This window comes from Triturus cristatus, chromosome 5_1 (genome assembly GCF_964204655.1).
Source record: "Triturus cristatus chromosome 5_1, aTriCri1.1, whole genome shotgun sequence".
Taxonomy (NCBI): domain Eukaryota; kingdom Metazoa; phylum Chordata; class Amphibia; order Caudata; family Salamandridae; genus Triturus; species Triturus cristatus.
The window spans coordinates 680,520,582-680,544,129 of NC_140587.1; the positions used below are offsets into that span (position 1 = coordinate 680,520,582).

At 47.9% G+C, this 23,548-nt stretch overlaps 1 protein-coding gene across 1 annotated transcript in view; it reads left to right on the top strand.

Moving 5' to 3' along the window:
* The first annotated feature begins 2,154 nt into the window (after positions 1-2,154).
* LOC146831362 (uncharacterized) overlaps positions 2,155-23,548 on the top strand; it is a 1,121,174-nt gene continuing 1,099,780 nt past the window's right edge. The window contains exon 1 of the mRNA XM_085604146.1: positions 2,155-2,277. The gene's annotated coding sequence lies outside the window, so the exon portion shown is untranslated. The remainder of the gene's footprint in view (positions 2,278-23,548) is intronic.

A 23,548-nucleotide genomic window follows, 5' to 3' on the forward strand; every position in this document is an offset into this window, starting at 1 on the left:
AAATGAAAAAGCCCTTCACAGAAAAAAGAGGTATCGGTCTGGTACTGGCTGTTCGTGCTTGCCAGAGAAGAGGAGTTTACTCTTCCCACAGAGACCTGGAGGAAAGATCTGCCGTTGGGGGACGTACAAAGTCTTTGGCATGTATCTATTTCTACTCTGTGGTATGTTGTCAGTGCTGCCTCACTCAGAAAAAAACATTTACTCACGATACATAGGTCATATTGGTCACCAAAAAAGCTGACAAAGATGACCTGCACATGTTTTTCCCCTGCCCCAGCCTCCAGGTGTACTGGTATGACGTAAGTGTGGTTCTCGCAACAGTACTGGGCACGAACCTGGAGGTAAGCATAAGCTTAATTGTGTTCGGGGTTGTGAATGAGGAGGAGGAATTAAGGGTAACGCTGGGTAGTAAGTGGAGGAATCTGCTGTTTGGGTTGATACTGTTAGCCAGACGCGAGATCTGCATTAAGTGGATATGTCAGCACCCCCCTTTGAGGAGGGAGTGGCTGGATTCGATACGAAGCATGCAAACTCTGGATCGGAATAGGGAGGATATGAAGAAGCTTGATTTTTGGGATATTTGGGATCAGAATGTTTATTTTAGTTTATCCTCACACGTGTGTTAAGCTTTTAAGTTTATAATACTGATTCAAATGTCTGATCATTAAGCAATTTGCAATAACTCCCAGGGAGAAGGGATTTGGACTGGTACTCCCAGGCCCTTTTCCGTTTAGACCCTCTGGGACAGGAAGATTGGGGACTTGCGTCTTGTCATCTCACCGGTCAGAGGGAAGAGCGAGACCCCCATGCTTGCTTCTAGTTGGATTACTGCACAAATGAGGGGGGGTGGGGAATTATTCTTCTCACGAAGTGATTTATTCTGGTGATTGGACTATCCTGAGGTGGAACTTTGACACAGTGTCACTATTGGTTACCATGTATAACTATAGACGCAAGGATATTCCTGGCTTGGGGTCTACACGATTACTTCTCTTGTGGTCACTTCTCACTGTGGTGCTAGACTAATTTGTGTTGGAACAACATCAGAACTAAGATTAATTATGATTTATTTTGCAGCCCTGGATGAAGTCAGTGCTATACCTACTGTAGAAGAAACACGTGCTGGCTATATTTTCCCTTCGAATGTATTGGACATATGTGAAGATTGAAAGATGAAAAATAAAGTGGAGAAATACATCTGCACCAAAACTTTGTGGAGACTTGTAATTTGGACATTGGAGAGCAGGATTTTTTTTAATGTGGTGGGGGTGGGGTAATTCGGTCCTTTGTTTGGAAGCGTAGAGAGGCTGATTCACAGTCCCTTCAGCACTATTTGGACTCTTTTGCTTATGAATTTTGAATGCGACTGTGCGCAAGATTTACCCTGCCAATTCAATTCTTTTAGTCACACAGTTATGTGCATGTCTATTTACTACAGTAGATGCGCTCCAGCAGTATGTTTAATGCTTCATTCCACATTATTAGGATTGAGGCACACAAAATATATGGGGGCAGATTTATGAGCCCCTTGCGCCACTTTTGCGTCACTTTTAACATGGGAAAAGTGACGCAAAAGTGGCGCAAGGGGCTCATAAATCTGCCCCATGGTGCTTAGAACACCTAGATATTACTTTTTTGTGACGTGTAAGGCAGGGTGGAGCTAAAATTACCCTGTTCCAAGCTTGTCAGTCGAAATAAGAAAAGCTCCAGTAAAAACGTGTAGCTGTCTTGTTTTACGTTTAAATGGGAACGATGCGGAGGTTTAAATAAACTGAAATTATTATCTTTTTAAAATAATCTTCGCTGTGAAGACGCCAACTCGGGAAAAAAGAGCGGATTTGAAAGCATACTTTGACTTTGAAATCCGTTTTGTGGCAACTATAAAGAGAGTTAACCTGACAGGCAGTTAGTTACGTTTGTTCGACTGGCAGATATCCTTTGAAGGAAATGTCCATTCTGCAGTTGTACTATATATATTGCTCGTTTGAAACCGCAGCCACAGAGAGCAGTGCGCTCTACAATATCAGTTGCCGATTGTTTGTTTGCTGTTCTTTTGTTTGCACTCCAGGCCCGTCCTGTCCTGGTTACAAGAGGCCAGCGCGCGGTACCGCTCCTGACTCACAGACACTCCTCCGGCGGAAGTCACACAGAAGCCGCTTCCCTCGCCTCTCTCGCGCTCCTCACTGCTGACTTGGTGGTCCGTGGTGACAGCTCTCCTTGACAGTTCGAGTTCCAGACCCTGCAGCTCGTGGGACATCCGCAGGCACCGCCCCCTGGGTAAGTGCAGATTGGAGTCTGTCTAACACACACCCTCTTCCAACCCTCATTCAGGGAATGCGCCCGGACTGCACTTCAGACTGTTGTCATCACGAAGTCATTGCTTTAATGAACTCAAAACAAAAAGAAGCGTTAAGTGCCTGCCCCTACCTACCCTATCCTAATAACCTTGCTCTTACTCCTGCTTTCTCAATTGATTGTGACAGGCACAAAGAGTAGCTTCAAGTCTTCAGTGTTTGCTTTTATTATTAGCCCGTCTTCTGTGTTGACGCATAGATACAAATACGAGATGGCAGATAGTCACCAACAGTCTTCCTTAGTCTCTTTATATCTCTACCATTACTTATTAGGGGCCTTCTCATGGCCCTCATTTGGGCCTGCTACAGGTGCGTGAATACCTTGGGAGGGAAGGACTGAAGAGTCCTACTGCACACTTGCACTTAAATTGGGCCGTTACACATTTTTAATCCACGCAATGGGGGAATGACTATGTAGATGGTAAATACCAAGTGGCCATCTCAATAGTTTGCATTATTCTGAAGAATACTCCACTGACATTTACCTACTGCTCTTGGCAAGAGTCCGGTGCATCTCAGTGGTGGGGGCGGCGGCGAGGAAGGTGCTCGAGGCCAGGCTAGGCTGGGGTAGCATTGCCTGCTCTCGCTGAGGTACTGGTGAGTGAAGTATTATGGGCACTAGGCCTTCATTAGGGATAACGAATGAGAAAGAGGCAGAGTGCTGGCTAGTTTCTGGAGTCAGGTCACGCGCAGAGCAGCTCTTTCTTATTTGCAGGGTCAATTTACTGGTGACACCAACGGGGTTGGGTGTAAGAAAGTGTAGGACATTCCTATTAGGAGAAAGGGCCTGCACAGTAAGGTGTCCCCTTAGACACTACATCCCTCCCAAAAAACAAAGAAGGGTCAAAACGTTCAACAGTGGAAAACAACACAAATAAAACAGGTGACTACAATGAGTATATTGACATCAAAGTCAATCAGCAGGACAGCGATGGACAACTGGTCCAGTGATTCTGCAGTAGGACGTCGTCGCTCGAGTTTGGAAATTTAACCTGATGGTTAGCCAGAGCATGAACGCTGTTCATCACTGACCCTGGATCTTTTGATGGCTTGCTCAACAGTATCATTTCCGAAGATTTCAGAGTTGGTTTTACCTGCTGATACTCACTACAGTTTGAGGTTGCTGTTCGAAAGATCAAATATACATCAGGGATGTTGCTGGAGTCACAAGAGTCACATTATTTGATCTTTGTTGGTTGTGTTGCTAGACTCACTGAAGACAGTCTTTGAGTGACTTAGAAAGTTGTTGACAAGCTTCTGGCATCTTCCTCTGGGCCATCTCTACCTCTGGTATCCTTCAGTGCAGCGGCAGCCAGTCCATCATGGATGTTTCGCCACAGTATTGCATAACGCCTGTTTTGGGGCTGCGTGTGAGCTTCATATGGACACTGTTGGATTGCAGAAAATTCAGTGCCTGGTTACTTATGAAAACTTTTGTAGCCGGTGGTTCATAGTCAAGGCGTGCTGAAACCTTGACCACAATACTGATGGGGTGAGCAGGATTGTTGATGGTTGGCTATTGCTACAGTGCCAAGGATGCTTCATTCATTTTTAGGTCGCTGCCTACCTGACAGCACAGCTGTACGGTTGCTAAAGACATCATGAGTACATTCAGAAAGTTGACCTAGAAATGCATTCTGCCCATTGCTTGCCATTGTCTTTGTGGTTTTAACTCACTTTTTCTTGCTTTCCATTTACTGGCTTTATGTATTTTAGGCTGTTTTAGGCTGTCCAGCTTGAGTTTGAACTTTTCCTTGCCCAAACTCTTTTACAGTATCCTTCCAAGCGCTCCCTTCTGGTAAACAGGTGTGTACATCTTATTCTTATCTCATCACATTTGCTGTGCATTCAAAGACCGCTGTCAAATGTCAGGCGCCGTGTTCTGAGGGTACTTGTTTACTTTTCATTCTTGGACTTCAAAATGAGATGAGTTATGTGACAACCTTACTAGATACTGGGAATAGGAAACAATGTATTTTCTAGCACACAACAATATTTAAATTAACTGTGTAAGTATTTCAGAATATATCAGAATTAGCAACACAAATGAAGCACATTTTTTGTTATTTCTGGAGTGTTGGAAACAAATACCTTAATATGATCAAAACAAATCATTACACTAGGTGATGTAAATTCCACACATTTTGGTCTGTGCACTATATAGTTTCATTAGTAAAACAGTAGATCTGTGCGAAAGTATTGGTCGTTTAAATTCAAAATGTGTTTTCTGTATTGGCAGTGTGCTACCACGCCATGGATCTCCACTCTATGCCAATCCACTCTACTCCGCACCACTCCACACCACACCACTGCACTCAACTCTGCACCATGGCACTTTATACCAATCTATGCCACTGCAATTTGCACCACTCAACTCTATGTCACTGCACTATATACCTCTCTACTCAAACCTGTACCACTCTATACCTATGTAGTCTTCGCCTTTCTACTCTACACCACTGCACTCTTGGCCACTGCAATTTACACCACTCCAGTCTATGCCACACCAATCTACTCTGCACAATTCCACTTTACCCCACTGTACTCTACTCCTCTCTGCAACACTGCATTTGACACCACTGCACTCTATGCTAATACACTGTACACCAATACACTTTACTAGATAACACTCACTCTATACCTCTATGCCAGTCCACTGTACGCCACTCTAATGTACTCTGTACACCACCACACTCTATCCCACTGCACTCTACACCACTTTACTCAATGCCATTTCATTTTATGCCACTGTATGCAACTGTACCCTGCACCACTCCACTCTACCTTACTTAATTCTACTCTATGCCACTGCACTCTACGCCTCTCTACTCCACTCTGCACCACTCCACTCTATGCTTCTGCACTCTACACTATTCTAATCGTAACCACTGCACTCTACTCCAATACACTAACTGCACACTGTCACTGCCTTCTATGTCACTTTCCTCTACTCTGCATCACTGTACTCTATGCCACAGCTCTCTACTCCACTCTACACCTCTCTGCAACACTGCATTCTCCGCCACTGAACTCTACACCTATCTACACTGCTACACTCTCCGCTCTGTGCTACTTCACTCAACACCACTGCACTCTATGCCCCTGCACTCTGCCACACCATATTACTCTGCACCGCTCTATGCTACTCTACTCGGCACCACTCTAAGCCACTGCACTCTACGCCAGTCAATTCTACTCTGCACTCTATGCCACTGCATTCTGTACCACTCCACTCTACTCTGCACCACTGCCCTCTGCATCAATCAACTCTACGCTACTCCACTCTGCACCACTCTACACCACTCCACTCTGCACCACTATACGCCACTATACTCTTCGCCACTGCACCCTACACCACTCCACTTTGCACCACTCCACTTTGCCCCACTTCACTCTGCACCACTCCACTCTGCGCCTCTGCACTACTAATCTACGGCACTGCATTCTACAATGCTACATTGTATGCCACTGAATTTACCGGCACTGCATTCAGTGCTATTGCACTCTACACCATTGTACTCTGCAACACTCTATGCCAATGCACTCTACTCTAATCCACTCTGCTCTATGCCACTTCAGTGTATGCCACTCTACGTGACTCCACACTATGCCATTCCAATACACCAGACTCTCTGCCACTCCACTCTACTCCACTCTTTGTCTTTCCACCTCAACTCCACTCTTTTTCTGTCCACTCTACTACACTCCACACCACTCTCCCCTATTCCACTAACTTTTAGCCATGCTGAACAACAGCCGTGCTGGTGTACAGCATGGCTAAAATACATTGGCAAATCCAAAAGCTCTTGCACAGGCGAGACCTATTGGCTTTGCTAATGCTTGTTAGTGATATGCTGTTGGTCTGACTCCAGTCAGGTTGGAGGATGTTCCAGAGGTGATAGGGGTGATGGACTTTAAAAACAGCTGGCAAAACAGAGTTACCAGCTGGGTCACTCTTCAACAATATGAATGTCTGTATTATTCTTATTAATTGATGGTAGCAGAAGTAATTTGTTGGGAGACATCTAGGATGGTGATATCACAGATAAAACAAAATTTACCAATGATTGTCCACAGCTTGCCTGTCGGTTCACAGAGATTCTTTCTTGGGTTTGTGTGATGGCAACTGGATGGACTTTGTATCCCATTGGATCTGTGAGTTGCTGGTGCTGAACATCTTTAGCCTGTCGAAGGCATCCATGATTGATGTGGATGCCATGGGTTGTACGGCAGCCATTGTTGGCATCTGGACGGTTGTTGTGGGAAGTAGAGACTTTATCGCACTTTATTGTGGCTTACTCATGGTTCATCCGCTAGACCATCGTCAAGTAAGCTGTTGCTTTGTTGGTAGGTTGCCTGTTGTGGATGGATGCTTTCATGGACAATCAGTTGGCAAGCTGAATACAGTAATAATCTTTAAGCATGTTCGGTTCTTTTCTACTTCTTTGAAGGAGCAGTCTTCAGGTTTGTAAATGTGGAATAGCAAGTCACTCCCTTTTCTTCTTTCCTTGACACGTGTGTGCAGCTTTTCTAAAATAGGCTTCTGGGGTGGTGGAAGGTCTTTGTGGTCAGGCCAATGGGGCCTCTATGCATTAGATGAAGCATTGGTATTGAGCTAAATATCCATTCTGCGGTACTGCTATTGCTCATGCTTCATGTTGATGGGGTATGTGCTGTGCTGTGCTGATGGTTCAATCGAGTGCAGGGTCATAATCTCAGCATCCCCTCTCTTCCAAGTTTTGCCATTATGTGCGGGTCCATGTGTTCATCCTAGATGTGGCTGACTGTCTCATAATGTATTGCTGACCTGATCTCTTCTTCAGCCTCAGAATATATGCTATGGTCCTTGCAAGGTTCAGGATGCTAGGGATGCAGGTAGGTTTATTCATTGCCTCCACGTTTGTGTTCCAGAGCAAAGGTGCCATAAAAATGTCCCTTTGCTTTTGTCTGAGTGGGCAGCGCAAGAAGGTTGTCTCTGCCACTAGGTTTTGAAGTCGGCTGGGGCACACATGCATACTCTTCAGCAGTTGCCCATGATGAGGGTGGGCATGTGCGGGGCTGTCAGGCTGTCTGTAGCCGAGACCCGTGGCTACACAAACACATGCAGTCTTTGCTGTGCAGGTCTCAAGGGGCAGGCAGTGAAGCTTTTGGAACAGAGCGCAGCCCGAGAGGGGCGGGGGAGCATCAACAGCCGGGAATGACCATAGATGACCTTCAGTGATGTGGTGCAAATTGAACCCCTTGTCCATCAGACTATGCTGTCCATGCAGGAGAAGAAGCCTGGCGTTGTGCGTGCAGCCTGGATTTTATCTTCTTCAGCTCTTGAAAAAAGCACCCTGTTCACGACCATTACTCGCCTGCGGGGGCAGCTGCGCGATCGGCCATACTACTATAGAGAAACAGTGCCCTAGGCTAGCAGAAAACCATAACCATGCATGTGCAAGTGCAAGAAGGCAGCTGGGAGGGTGCGGGGAAACGGGCCTCTGATTGTTTTTGGCTACTAGATACAGCATGTCGGGTCCTCACTGCAGATCTGCGGGTCATGAATGTTTGTAAGAATCCCTGTCATTTCGTGCACTCAAAACTTCAAAGCAGAGCACACTGGGATGAAGCTGCAGCACTGGCGAAGATACCTCTGTTAGGGAGCTCTCAGGCGGATGCAGCAGACAGCTACAGCGAGTAACGTGGCAGATGCCAGGGCAGAGTCCTTGGTATCGAAGGGGCTTCAAAGATTTAGGTCTCAGTTGTGCTGCCCACCCAGCAGGATCAGATATGGCTGTTTCGGCAACAGGAAGGGGATCGACAGGTGGAGACTGAGGTCTGGAACTTCGAAGAAGGTCTTGAAATGAGCATTCCGGCCTCTACTGAACATCGTATCCAAATATCACCCCTCGTGACAGGCGGAGTGTGAGGGGATAAATAAACGGACTGAGAACGCACGTGGTCTGCTGGCCGACACTAGAGCCAAGTGTGCAGTGTCCCATTATTGTATGCCACTAGGCCGTGATACCCTTGTCCGTGTCTAGCACGACTAGCCCCCTCTACATTGGCAATGAGGGAGTGAGACGAGCCCACCAAGTATCTTCGTTGCCTGATCACCCTGCGGCGTGGGTGCCCCTGTGATGGCCTGCCAACGCTGTGTCTCCCGCTGCCGGCGCTCCCAGACTCCAGCTGCCGACCTGCGGTCGAGATCGGAGCGGCCGGTGTCCTGCTGTGTCCCCATATTGTGAGCGTGGTCGGCGCTCTGCTGCCTGCTGAAGCCATGCAAGCTGTGCTCCGGCTGGGGAACGCACCTGCTGGCGGCTGGAAGCAGCATGTGAGGATGACGTCTGCCCGCATCTCAGTACACGATACTGCCTGCTGTGTGCTGGTTGCAGTGCGGTTGAGCAGTTCGAGGCCTCCTGGAACCTGGCTGAGCATGATTGGGACGTTGAGAGCATGTCATCAGGCCCAGTGGGAGGCAGACGTGGGAGGTGATCTATCCCCACGGGTTGCAGGCAGCTGCGAGTGAGCGGCAGAAGGAACAGGGACAGAGGTCAGGCAGCGCTGCTTGACTGAACTGGGACAGAGAAAAAAAAACCAGAACACAGGAATTGTACCACACGGGTAACAAGAGCCCAAGGTCTACAGGCTGTGACTCAGCCACACGGACACTGGATAGTGACGAACACTAGAGCCACCACGCAAGTGGGCACAAGGAAGACTCTGAGAGGAGAGCACAGCAGTGTGAAGAAGCAAGTGAATGCAAGACGATATGAGAGATCCGCAGCCAGCACAGTCACAGGCACAGGTGCCAGCGGTGCCATACACCCATGCATCAGTCACTCCCACCCCCCCTTCAGTCAATTAGCGGACCCGGCCATGGGGGCGCCACAATGGCTGCGATGGGTAGGAGGCCTCAACCACTATTTCACAGGGACGCGGGGGCAAATGGCATCGTAAAACGATCCCTGTTGATGCATTTTGGCGGTGATGAACTATATGAGCTCTTCGAGAAAATGTCAGACACAGGGGCTGATCACCAGAATGATGCAGCGATTGCGGCTCTGAACCGTTATTTCGACCCACAGGTGAACCCTGACTACGAACGGTTCAAGCTACGCCAAGCTCGACAGAGCGAGACAGAGAGCGACGACATGTACTATGCCCGCCTCAGGAAGTTGGCAACGTCGTGCACAGGCATCGATCAAAACAACAAGATCAGAGCCCAACTCATACAGGGGTGCAAGTCTTTGAACATGCACGCTAAATCCTAAGGCAACCGGGAATCTCACTCGACGACATCCTGATCCTAGCCTGCTCCCACGAGTTGTTGGATAAAAGGGCGGATGAGATGGCGGATGAGATGGAAGCAGTATGGGTGAGAAATACACTGTCGGAGCCAAGATTGGTGCACATGAAGGAAGAGACGGTGGAAGTCGTGCAGAGGAGATCAGCCCCCAACTAAAGGCGAGGTATGGGAAGCCGACCCACAGGCAAGTGCGGGCACTGTGGTTTTGACCACAGGGAGCAGGACAAGTGTCCCGCCACAGGTCAGACGTGCTCGAGGTGTGGGAAAACCAATCGCTACCCCAGCATCTGCCGCAGTGGTGGGGGAAGATCCTGCTGAGGTACCGCCAGGACGCGGTCAGCGAACATCAGGAATCTCACGCTAGAAGAGCAGGAAGATTCGGAGACCATCCAGGAACAAGGAGCCATCGGCCACTATGAGGACGATGACAAGACGTTTGTCATCTCGTTTGCCGACCAACCAGGCCAAAAAGGGCGCCCTCCCCCTATGTGCCACGTCAAAGTCAATGGAACCTCGATTTAAGCCCTGATCGACACGGGAGCGTCCGTTAATGTAATGGACTCTGTGCAATACGAGAAGCTGTCACCCAGACTGAAATTGAGTCCCAGTGTGGAGAAGATATACACCGGAACCGATTCCCCTTCGGAGAATGGTGGAAGCTGAAGTCTCAAACAAATAGCACTCCGTGTGGACCACCTTTCACATCACTGAAGGGAAGAAGGGCACCTTGCCGAGCTGCCATACGGCGGAAGATCTGGAGTTAGTGTTCTTCGCTAAACAAGTACATGAGCACCACGCTCATATGCTGAAAGAATTCCAACAACTCTTCCAAGGGCTAGTCAAGCTACAAGGTCGCCAGGTAAAGCTACACATCGACCAGAGCGTCCAGCCACGCGCCCTTCGCCACAGGCGCATACCATTCCATCTCCGCCGGCTGGTGGAGCAAGATTTGCAGAACCTCAAAGATCTGGGGGTGATTGAGAAGGTATTGGGACCCACCCCGTGGGTATCTCCGTTGGTGGTAGTGCCCAACCCGAAGCAACCGGGAGCTATTCACTTATGTGTTGACATGAGGCTTCCCAATCAAGCCATTCGCCGGGAGCGGCACGTCACTTCAACGATGGATGACATCGTGGCTGATCTCAACGGTGCGCAATGGTTCTTGAAACTAGACCTAAATTTGGGTTATCACCAGCTTGAGTTGGCTCCTGAGAGCCGCTACATAACGACATTCTCAACGCATGTGGGGCTCCGAAGAGACACCAGACTTAGCTTTGTGGTGTCATCCGCGGCTGAGATTTTCCAGGATGCCATCAGGGAAACCCTCAGGCCTCGTCGGGGTGATCAGCCTCAGCGACGATATCCTAATCTACTCACAAAGCCTGGAGGAGCACCGAGCCAGACTCAGAGCCACTCTACAGAGGCTTTTTGACAGTGGACTCACCCTCCACAAGAAGAAGTGCGAGTTCTACCAGGGGTCAGTAGACTTCTTCAGCTATGTATTCTCGAGGGATGGTGTTCGTGTAGACCCATGCAAGGCGGAAACCATCAGAAGTGCTCCCATACCACAGAACCCCACAGACGTCAGAAGTTTCCTGGGGATGGCCACATACTGTGGAAGGTTTCTCCTGAACCTGGCGACGCTGTCAGAACCACTCAGGCAGCCGACCAAGACTGGGACGCCATGGGAATAGACACCTCGGGAAGAGTCCGCGTTTCAAGGAATCAAGAAAGCGCTCTTGGACCAAAAAACGATGGCCTACTTTCACCCCAAATGGAAGACAGAGCTTGTGGTGGATGCCAGCCCAGTGGAACTGGGAGCGGTCCTCCTCCAGGAAAGGTCAAAAGGAACATGCGCCCTGGTGGCGTATGCCATTCGGGCACTGACGGCAACAGAGACGAGGTACGAACAGAGAGGCTCTCGCAATACGATGGGCTTGTCAGCATTTCCATTCGTACTTGTGCGGCCACCCCTTCCGTGTCATCACAGATCACAAACCCCTACTGCCATTCTTCAATGGTTCCACCAGATTGGCACCATCACGGATCGAGAGGTGGGCAGTCCAACTACAACCTTACTTCTTCCAGCTTCTATATCGGCCAGGAGCAGACAACCCAGCCGACTTCCTATCCAGACACCCCGTGTCACTGGAGGATCGTCAGGACCCCAAGGATACCGAGCGCACCGAGGCGTTTATCTGCATGGTCGAGGATGGGGCCTGTCCCATCGCCGTCACCAAGGACGACCTCTGCAAGGCAACCGAAGCTGATGTCACTCTAGGAAAAGTCAGAGAGGCCCTGGCGAGGGGTTGATGGCATCGATTCCTGGATGGCTTATCGCTGCTCACTCCTTAAGATCAAAACTCAAGGCGTCAAATGTGGAGAATACGGCACAAGCTCAGCATTGGAGGGTCTGGATTGGTCCTCAGAGGGCAGTGCATAGTGATACCCAACGACCTGCATTCACGGATGGTCAACCTGGCTCATAAAGGGCATCAAGGTGCTGCGAAGACAAAAGCACGGCTCCGAGCGAAGGTATGGTTCCCCAGTATGGACCAGCTGGTGGATGAAGAAGTACGGAACTGCCACTCGTGCACCATCACAGGATTTGACCCAGCTTCGGCACCTGTGATCACAGAAGAAGCATGCCTGTTACCCTGGACCTAAGTAAGCATCGGCTTTGGGAGTTTCCCAGACGGAAGACATACGATGGTTATCATGGACTCGCTCTCCAAGTTCCCAGTCTTTGAAGCAGTGCCGTCCACGGCGTTTGTACACATCCAACCAGCTCTGAATAAAATCTTTGCAATGTTCGGCTTACCGGAGGAAGTGAAGTCAGACAATGGACCTCCCTTCCAGGGGCAGGAATTTCACGATTTCCTGGAACGAAGGGCAATTAGTCACCACCGGATCACACCCCAGTGGCCGCAGGCCAATGGCGAGGTTGAGCGATTCATGAGGACCTTCAACCGGGCCAAGAGAATCGGAGTGGATCAACATCAAGACCCGGAGATGTGCCTACATTGTTTCCTACTGGCATACCGACTGACACCTCACTCAACTACCGGGTGTGTCCCTGCCACCCTTCTGCTGAAGTGCTCTCCCAGAGACTTCGTCCCTGAAGACCCGGATTGGACCCCGCTGAATCTGGATGTGGAACGGACCCAACAGAAACGCCTACAAACCAATGACAAGGCAACTGCTAACAGAGGTGCCCGGCCCCCAACGGTGCATGTGGGATCCCGTGTGGTCCTTAAAGATCGCCATCTTGGATGGAAGTTTCGTACACCGTACGAATCCGATGTATGGATCGTCACCAGGATAGATGGCACAATGGTCACCGGCCTGCGAGGTCAGCATACAGTGGTGAGAAACGTTTCCTGGTTCAAGGAAGTGAGTGGGTCCCAGCATTCTGGCCTGCCGTCTGCAAAAGAGGAGGAAGAGGATCCCAGAAATCTGCCTGATGGAGTTGCTGCAAGTCCCCAGCCAAGCTCAGACCCGACGGCTGCTAGAGGTGACAGTCTCCCAGAGCAAGACGATTCTCAAGGCTTGACAGAGACTGGAGTAGTGCTGGGACCCCCTGTCATCCCTGCTACCAACCTGGGTGTAGTGCCCACAGGAGCCAGTGACACCTGCTGAGACCAAATCCTGCACCCAGCCAGAGGCTAAAGGACTATGCCTGCTGAGCAGCAGGGTGCAAATGGTGTGCCCTGAGTCTGTGACTTTCGGACGATAAGTCCAGTTCCTGTTTGTTCATTTTCACATGTTTGGTGTTATCAGTTATCTAAAGGAAAGGAGGGATGTAGAGAGCCGTCTGGCCTCTACTGACCATTGTATCCACATATCACCCCTCGTGACCGGGCGCGGTCTGAGGTGATAAATAAACGGGCCGAAACCGCACGTGGTCTTCCGGCCGACACTAAAGCCAAGTGTGCAGTGTCCCATGATTGTATGCCCCTAGGCCATGATCCCCTTGTCCATGTCTAGCACGACTAGCACCCTCTACAGTTCCCTGGAAGTCTCACATTCTCTCACTTTTGATGATCCGAGTCTCCTCTGCGGATAGGTCAAAAAGTATGGTATCGTCTTTGGTATATGACAGTGCTGCCATTGGGTGCTGGGATTTCTCTTAGGGATGCACTAGCAGTAGCACCAGGGCTGATGATTTTAATGGAAATTCAAATGGTGCCCTTTCCTTCTTTTTCTTTTCAGAGACTAACCAGGGTGAGTACCTTTAACAGCATTCTGCTGCAAAGACTGGATGTATGTGGCCTCTCGCCTCCCCGCAGTGCATTTCCAGTCTTCATTTGAAGTACACATTTGGTAGGGGTATTTTTTCTCAATGTGGGATGGGGAATGGCCTGTTCATGGCTGCATCACTCCACATGGTCCCTTTTCTGTGGGACAGGCTGTCATGTGGCACGAACATGGGAAGAGGAGTGGGACACCACTCCAGCACTGGGCAGGCAGCATTCTGGCATACTGTTTGGAAGCATCAAGTGTTGGAGCTGCAGCAGCCTTGTAGGAGGTGGTCTGGTCTGCCTCATTGTCTATGAAGGGTCGTGGGTCCTATCATTGTATTGGTATCAACAGTGCTGTTTAGTCACTGGAGTGAGGGCACCTGGGCCCTCTTTCTCTTGTATTAGCAGGGTCATCTGACTTGTGGTGTCTGTGAGGGAAGTGGTGGGAAATTGTAGGATTGTCCACTTACCATAGGGGGCTGCACGGTAGCTTGTCCTCAGGACACTAAATTGGAGACCAGTCAGAGGTGGGGCTTCTTGTGTGTTCACAACCCAAGTGAGGATGGCCTGCTGTCCAAGCAGGTGCAGACTGACACCTGTGAAATCTTCCTATTACTTCTCTTTTGATAGTCCAACCCCTCAGTTGAAAGGTCCTTCTCAGTACTGATGATTCATTACCCTCACTAATATCGCTTTCTAACTCTATATTTCATTCATACTTACAAGTATATCTTTATGGGCGACCTCTGTTTCCAGAAATGTAAAAGTGTTCTAGATGATAATTGCTTATGTTATAATACAGAGAATTTCATGTCAGTATCTTTCAGCTTCATCTGTATTGATGTCTTTGCCTGCTCACACAGGACTTGCAATATTAAAGCTACATAGATCTCATCTTTGGCCTATCTCCACCATTTCTTCATCTTTCTATAGCCGTCGTTAAGTGCACATGCCATAGGTGGAACCTTCCAGTAATGGGTGCACCACTGGTACTTCAAATTCCCATTATAGATGCAAACGTTTTAAAGTAATTAATCTCTCCAACTTTTATTTATGACAATGACTCCAGCATGTACCACACTCAAATAAATGGTCAATGTTGATTGAAATATGTGTTTTAAAAGTGGCACAAGTTTAGAGCAGTAATTTATAAACATACTTATCTTGTAACGCACTTCTTTTTAAAGCAATAACGCAAATGTAAATGAGAAGCAAATGGGAATAGGAAGCAAAATATGATTCTAGACAGACACCTCACCCGCCCATGTGTAATTTGAGCTTTTATGGGATCATGAGGGCCATGGGTATAGGATGATAAATGTGTGTGATTAATGCACAGCTATATGAGGGGATTTCAGACAAATTTAACTCTAATGAAGTAAAATCTACTGCTTGAAGCAATTCCAGACTGGCCTCAGATTAGACTGAATTTAAATGTACGGACAACAAAGAGTTTCTTCATGCGATCACTACGTGCTTTCGTGAGAATAAAATGCCAGGAAAAGTTGGCCCACATTCATAACTTCAGTGTTCTAGAGCTAAAATTGCGAACATTTAGCGATTGCAAATCTGACAATGGTCGGGCAAGTTATTCCAACAAGACTTTTGCTGCTCTAAAGATGATATAAAGGTCTCTCTAGGGAAAAATAATTTCCCCATCACCCCTTCCTCGTCGCATTCCTTACTGCATGGGCTGTAGGCTCTGCCTACTCCTCCTTGTACACCTTCCAAAGTTTCTTTTTTAATCTCTATTTTATAAGTCGAAAAATGGCCCAAAGCTGGAGGCTAAAGGCAACAAGAGTTCAATGAGGACAGATACTCCTTTGGTAAAGGATCGCTTAATAGGATTTGCTGCTGTGGTGGAGAAGAACGTAGCTGGAGCTGCCACAAAGTCAAGCCAACCGGCGATGCACCTTGCACCGATAGACGAGTTGGTTGGTCCCGGTCTTCTGTCGGTTCTCAGAGTAGGATTTGCCCAAAAATTTCAAAGCCCCAACTTTTAGATTTTGGCTATCTAGGCAGCTTTAGCACCACTCTCAAGGGTCCAGGACTGGTGGGGTGGTATGACTAGGAGAGTTGTGACTCACTAAGACTAGGTGTAGGAGAACGTTTAAGATGGTTGATAACTTTTCTGTCTCATGCTCTGATCAGCAGGCCAGCCAACTAGCTCTTGAAGTCATTTAGGTAGTCCTGGGTTCAGCAGTAGATCAGGGCTCAAGCAGCAGGGCATGTCTCTAAGGGTTCAAGGCAGGCTTCAGGCAGCAAAGCAGGGCTTCCAGGTACAGCCAAGCAGTCTTCTAAGGTAAAAAGCAGGCCACAGCAACAGACAGTTCTCTGAGAGTCCTTCTTTAGGTCCAGAAAGTGAACTGAAGAGTGGGTCTGAGGATCCTATTTTTTATAGCTGGTGTCTTTATTGTAGTTCGAGAAGTTTCTAGAGAAGTCCCTTGTGGGCTTGAAGTTTCCTGCCTTCCCTGCCCTGGCTCCAAGATGGGTGCATGAACAAAGCAGGGGAGACAAGGTCTGGGTGTGAAGGCAGTGTGTACAGGAAAAAAAATGTTTCATCTCTTTTTTTCTACAATATTGTTTTAAACGATGTTGCGCTTTGTGATCTCTGCCAACACACTTGATCTACACCTGCAAAGTTCGAAATGTCCTCATAATGTCCTCCATTTTTGAGTAGTTGTGTACATGATTTTTCCAAAAGGTCTGAACGTGAATTCCAGATTTGCTGCTGCTAAGTCACCTGAAAGATTATTTGAATGCTCATTTCCTTTAGTGTACCAGATGCTACAAAGGTCATACCCTTACAAATATTGGTGTCAGACTCTGTTTGGAGGGCCACAGGGCAAGAAGGAACAACTGGGTTTCAGCCGTGGTGGCTGGGGAAATTTGCCTCTGATGTTCCTGGGCTTGTTCTACTATGTATTTGCAAACTGGGCCAAGTGTATCCCCTTCAATACTTAATTCTTAGTGGCACCAAAGTCTAGCAGTCACAGGCTTCTCAGGAAGGTAGGATGGGGGTACACAAAACTCTGTACAAAACAGACACCTCGCGCCACATAACTGAGTGTCCAACCCAGTGCTTTAATTAAGTGAGTTGCCAAAAATCAAAAGATGCTGATCCAATCCCAGGACTTAAATCTGGTTCCACAGATCTAAAGTTGGTAGTTCTGGCCAATGGGCCACATCCATATTTCTGAATGTATGTGCAAAAGTCATACAAGCGGTATGGTTGGCTATGATAATTCATAGTGAGCACAATCTCTGTTGAAATGGCTTTGTGAAGTAAAAAACACAGCAGCAACAAATACTGGAAGGTTCACCTGGAATCTTGCTTGGGATAACTTGCAATGGTTTGTTTTAACTGTACTTAGGGACATACTTAAGCACCTTTGCACTGGTGCAGAAACAGGGCCAACTATTTTAAACTATTACTTACTTATATATAGACCACGACTTTCGCAACACACCAGAAATCTACACACTTAAAACAAATCTCACAGCACACAAAAAAGCAAAATATATGCACTGGAGTTTTGGCTGTTGAACCTTGGATTATGCCCCACATCACTCCTCTGAATCCTGGATTGAGGACTTCTCAGTCAAGTATCAAGATTTAGCTGCAGATTACAGTTAAGCTTGGTATTAAGTGTTCAGCACCTTTAGCAAGGTTTTACAGTATCACCAAAGTGCAGGCCCCGAAGTTCGGTAGCAGGGGTCTACAGCACATGTCACTGTTCATTTCTCCTTCTGAGAGAGACGTAGAGGCTGGAGGCCTAATTATTAATCCATAAAGAACTGCAGATGGACAACAGCAGGCATCAATATCCAATGTGCTCATAGGCAAGTGTGGACTCCAATGAGCAGGGGCCCTTCATTTGGGTCACTGTTGAGTTGCCGTCAGCTGATTGCTAAGGCTAGAGTTCATAGCAGCAGGGAGGCAGCCACCACAGGGGTCACAGGTGCATAGTCTCAGCATTCAAAAGCAGATCCATCTGGACACAAGTCTTGGGAACAAAACATTATGGTGGAAGCATACTCCACCTCAGCACAACATCTCTTTGGCAAGAGTTTCTTGGCAGCTGCAGCAATTACTGCTGTCCGCAATTCTTCTCGGTAGCTTCCATATGGAGATTCTGCTGCCACAAGTCTGATGGCACATAGACCACTGTAATCAGTTTTCCTTCATCCGGCTGCTCTGACTCTGCAGGTCAGTCACACTTCTGCATTGTTGAATGGCTTCATCTCTCTTAGTAGCGGGTTTGCTTCAAGGTCCTTCAATTCAGATATTCAGCTTCTTCCAGCAAGGTCAGACTCCGGATGTTGTCCTCTCACCTCTGGAAAATTTGTTGTTAGCTGACTCCAGCTATGGTTGCATAGCAGTCCCCTGTGTACTCCATGGAGTGCTCCCTTCTGTGGTTAAAGAGAACATGGAACTGGACCAGCAGGTGAGTCAATGGGTCCCTTTAAACAGGTAAAGCAGATGGGGATATGGCTTTTCTGTCTACAGTTGCCGAACAGGGTTGGCTTGGTTCTGTTGTCATCTGACACCTCCAAGCTTCAGGCATTGCCCTTGTGCAGATTGAGGCATAGCCCTTATGCAGATTGATGCTCCTCACAGCAGGATGGTCTCAAACTTGGAGAACAACCAACAGAGGCACAAAGTGGTGAGAGATTTCTGCACCTAATTTTCAACAGCCACATCAACAGTGCTCAGAAAAGAGACAAAAGATAGCCTCTTCTAAATGACCCTTTTCACCCTTAACGACAAAACTGCAGTCCCACTGTTCTCCCCCACCATCCACCAAATAGCAATGCTTAGGAAGACAAATTAGAAGCTCCTCTTAGCAAGATGGCGTATTCAAATTGTTAAAGCATCCCTGTCTCCTCTTTCCCACTTCAGTGTCTGAGTCTCCTCCCTCCAGCTTCGGGAATATCAGCAATACACTTCCACACTGTCTGGGAAAACAATCTCACTTTCATCTTGTGCACAGCAGCAGGCCAGGGGCTTCCAAAATGGAACCTGAGGGGCCACCATTACTCTGTCTATTCATAGATAACACGCATGTATCACACAGGCCATAGACACATTAATGTATAAACATACCCTTGAGATGTGGCCCCTACCAGGTGCCCCATCCTGCCCTCTGAGTGCACGCTGGACGACTTGATGGTCGACAATGTTCGAACTATGGTGTTTCCGGACTACACAATAGCTGTCCAGCGTTAATGACACACTCTCCTGAAGGTGAAATACAGACTGCGGGAGCAGCGTATCCAATACGCACTACTATTCCAAGTGCTCCTTAGTGGCCAGCTCAATGGTAAGGCTTCTTTCTTTACTGAGGAAACCCACCAGACGAGTGAGTGTGGTGGTCTCTCAGTCACATGGATCCTCCAACTTAGAGGAACGTATCCAAGAACACCGCAGGGCACTACCGGTGGAAGCTGACTTCAGATATCCTGTGCTATGCTACAGCCCAGATAACAAAGACTCCGGATCCTCAGGTTACAGTTGATCTCTCACAGCCAGCATCATTAGGGGTGGGTGGAGTTCATGGAGTTTTACTATGCAGAATTCTGTGGAGTTGCATAAAAACTACATAGAATTTTGCGGAGTTCTGCTCCGCCCTAACTGATAGTGAACTGACATGACAGCATTCCCTCAAAGCAAAAACAAGACCACAGCTTCAGGTTACCACATTCACTGACTAAGACGAGTAGAGAAAAACATTACGCCATCAACAATGCAGTCCCGCTATTCTGCGACATCACCTGAACATCGTTATCTTGTCTGACAGAGACACTGTTACATTTCTGTTATCACTGTCACTGTCTTCTTGACCACTGAGCAAAACAACACACTTCACTTCGGGGCTAAAGCAGCGCATGAGAGATGTAACCAAGCGCGGTCGACTCACCATGTGACCTTTGGAATTCAAATGTTTATAGTCCAGCAAAGCGCTTTCTTCAACCTACAGCCCTGTGGGCACCCTGACTGGACAGGTGTATGCAGCCAGATCTGGCTTAGTATGACAGTGACACTCACATTCGCAGCACCTTTGACAAGGCTCCAATGCTCACCTCTTTGCAGCTTGTGCACACATGAGCCTGCTGGGGCAGTCCCTGGCAGTGATTCCACACATTTGGTCACGCATTCCAAATATAATCCCATGTTGCTCCTTAAACCAGACTGAGCCAGCAAGGAAAGTCTGGAACTGGGGTCCAGGCAGGAAGTGATATTACCTTCCTCTTGGCAGAAGAAAAGACTAGAGTGCTTCTCAGGTACACAATGAGATGACATCATCTCTGATGCAACATGTCATTACCAGCTGTACGGGCCATTTAAGCCAGGATCGCCACGGTCAGTATTTCAAACTAAGTAAGGATTGGACATTAGAGTAGATTTTATTATTTGGAAAATGCTTGGAATGCCATCTAGTTGATTCAATTTGCTGAGACACAAATATAGGAGTCATTTAGCCAGCTGAGTCAAACAAGAAAGTCTTTAAAGTGGGCAGGGTGGGCAAACTGCCGGAATCATAGTTTGCCTCACACCGCTAAGCATCTTTCCCTCAAGCACTAATGGGATGCCAGCGATGACTCCTCAAACCTCAAGCGACATCCTTTTTACAGTTGTGTGTCAGTATATTTATGCCTTCTTCTTAATTGCTGTGTAGTTCCTGTGACTACTTACTGTGAACAATCTCCTGCTTTGGGTGGGGGGAAGCTCCTTCCCAACAGTTTTTTTTCCCTCTTGTATTCACTTTGCAGGCCCTGGGAGCTGCCTGTCGTGACTCCAGGGTCTGACTTTTCCACTCTCAAGGAGGCCTGGACAGCTTCCGAGACTGCCACACCGCTCGCTGTTCACTATGGGGAACGGCAGATGTTCGACAACTTGTCTATTCTGCCCACCCCTTAGACTGGCTCCTTCTTACTGTTTTCTTTTATTCAACTGGTTTGGGCAGGTACTATTAGTACTCCTGCTCAAAATGGTATTCTCTGTTTATTGCACCACTGTTTTGTTTTTGTATTTTTATTATAACGGTATGCCATCTTTCTTCCTGCATACACCTTATACAACACATGGATCCATGCCAAAGGAAGCTGGGAGTCCCTTACTCTCACACAACACTTCATGGCTGCCACTAATATCACCACCTGGAATGTGAGAGGACTTTACCCTCCCTCTGGATGATCTGCAGTGTATTCCCACCTCTGCCATAGACAGATGCATTAAGCTTACATTCAGGAATCCTACATCACAAACTTAGAAGTTTTCAGACTACAGAAGAGTTGAGAAGGTCAGGTGTTCTCTACCAATTACTCTGCCTATGCTCAGGGAGTATTGATTTTGGTTTGGGCAGGAGTTCCCTTTGGTGCCACCCACACTGTTCTTGACCTGGAGGGATGGTATTTATTTGTAGAAGGCTGCTTGGATGGTAGACGTCTCCTCCTCGGGCGATATATTCACCCAATGTAGACCAAGCTCCAATTCTCCACTCCCTAACCACACTCCTAGCCCACTGGAGCCATATCGCCTCAGTACTAGGTGGGGATTTCAACAGCGTTTTGGATGTTGGGCGTGCCCCACACAGTGGCTCCATCCAATGCACTCACTCTCACCACTTGGCTGTGCCATTGAGGACTCCTAGATGTTTGGTGTTACTGTGACCCCCACCCTGTAGTATATTCCCACTACTCTCATGAGCATAAGCTACACATCCGCATAGACCGATTTGTTTGCACCCAAGACACCAAACCACATGTCACAGATACCAACATACCATACTGCACACATTTGGACCACAATCCACTCAAATTGCAACTCCGCTGGAATGCCTCCTACTACCCATACCCACTTGGCGACTACAAGGCTCCACACTAAAGGGACCCCCCATTATGTGCCTGCATCGCCAATGCTATAGTGAAATGCTATAGTGAAATATTATTACACCAACACTGGCTCAGCCTCTTCACCCCTGATAAAGTGAGATGTATTTAAAGTATCCATTCGGGGACACTGCATGGGTAATGCACATTATATGCGCAGTCGCCTCACCACTGACATGACTCATGTAGGAGGTCAACTGTTAAGCCTTAAGGAACTTGCCTGCTCTTCTGCCGCTGCCTGAGAGTAGTTACTTAAATCCCAGCAGGAACACCTTGCGTTACTAGTATTACTACAGTGTCTCAACTATGCAGAACAAACCAAACGCACACACATGAATGCTGACCATCCGGGCACTCTAATGACCTGGCTGATACGACAGGAAATGGACGGATGCTCTGTCCTAACCTGTCGCTCCGATTCAGGTCAATTACTCAATACACAGAGTGACATATACACTCCAACTTTACACCCCGTTGCACACCACTACACACAACTATATATGTCTGGACCTGCAACAACCCCGGCAGATATTCGTGAATTTCTATCTGATATCACGCTCTCACAGATTTTGCCAGAATCCCGGGAGGAGCTCATTAGAAAAATCACCCTCTTTGAGGTGCAAGAAGTGATACGTGTGTTGGCCATTTGCAAAACCCATGGGCCGGATGACCTACCGGGTGATCTCCACAAAGTGTATGCCCCATTATTGGTGCCCCGCCTAAAAATGTTGTATGATGTCGCTCCTACTGCAGCAGCCTTACCACACATAATGAGCGATGCGCTAATTGTTTCTTTACCCAAACCAGGCAGAGACGCCCTCGATCTGGGGTGTGACAGAGCACCTGCACTGTTGAATGCAGACTAGAAGACCCTTGCAAAAATATTGGCGGACCGTCTGGCCTTTTTGGTACCACATTTAGTCCATTCTGACCAGAATGGATTTGTGCCCCCTAGAAATACCACACTGAATCTCAGACGTTTGTTTCAGGTATTCGCTTATGCCCCACAATGACATTTTGGCTCGGGGTACCTGGTGCTTGACCTACACAAGGCATTAAATTCCCTTGAAAGGCCTTCCTTTTAAAGTGCTACTGTTACTCAGTTACGGACTTTGGACCCGCTTCCTCTGACCGGTCAAGCTGTTATATACCAACCGCAAAGCTAGAGTACTGATTGGCTGCCACATATCTGACCCCATCACAATATCACAATACAACAAGGGACTTGCCAGGGATGACCACTATCCTCCTATCTATTATCTTTGGCACTTGAAACCCATGTACACCATCTACATGCACAGGGCCAACACTGGGGGATCCCCTAGGAGACGATAGACATTTGGTTTCGCTGTATGCAGATGATATGCTCCTCTATCTTAGAGATGTTAGAAGAATACCCCACCCTATTGCAAACCTACTCACTGACTTTGCCGTGGACTCTGGGCTCTGGGTTAGCTGGATCAAGTTGTGCCTCTTTCATTTCAATACTTACACTCCGAACCCTATGTACAAGGTAAATGACATTGAAATTGAATGGCAGGTTCCAACATTTTGCTACTTAGGGATCCACACATATCATATACCGAAAGACCTTCTAAAATGCAACTTAGTCCATGCGGTCTTGGGTATAACGACACAAATGTCCTTTTGCCTGTCGGTACCGCTGTCAGTAGCAGGACGTGTGGCTCTGACAAAACTGGCGGTTCTGCCACAGCTGCTGTATTACTTCATTACCTTCCCACTCTTTAAACAGCAGCCTTTTTTCAGCT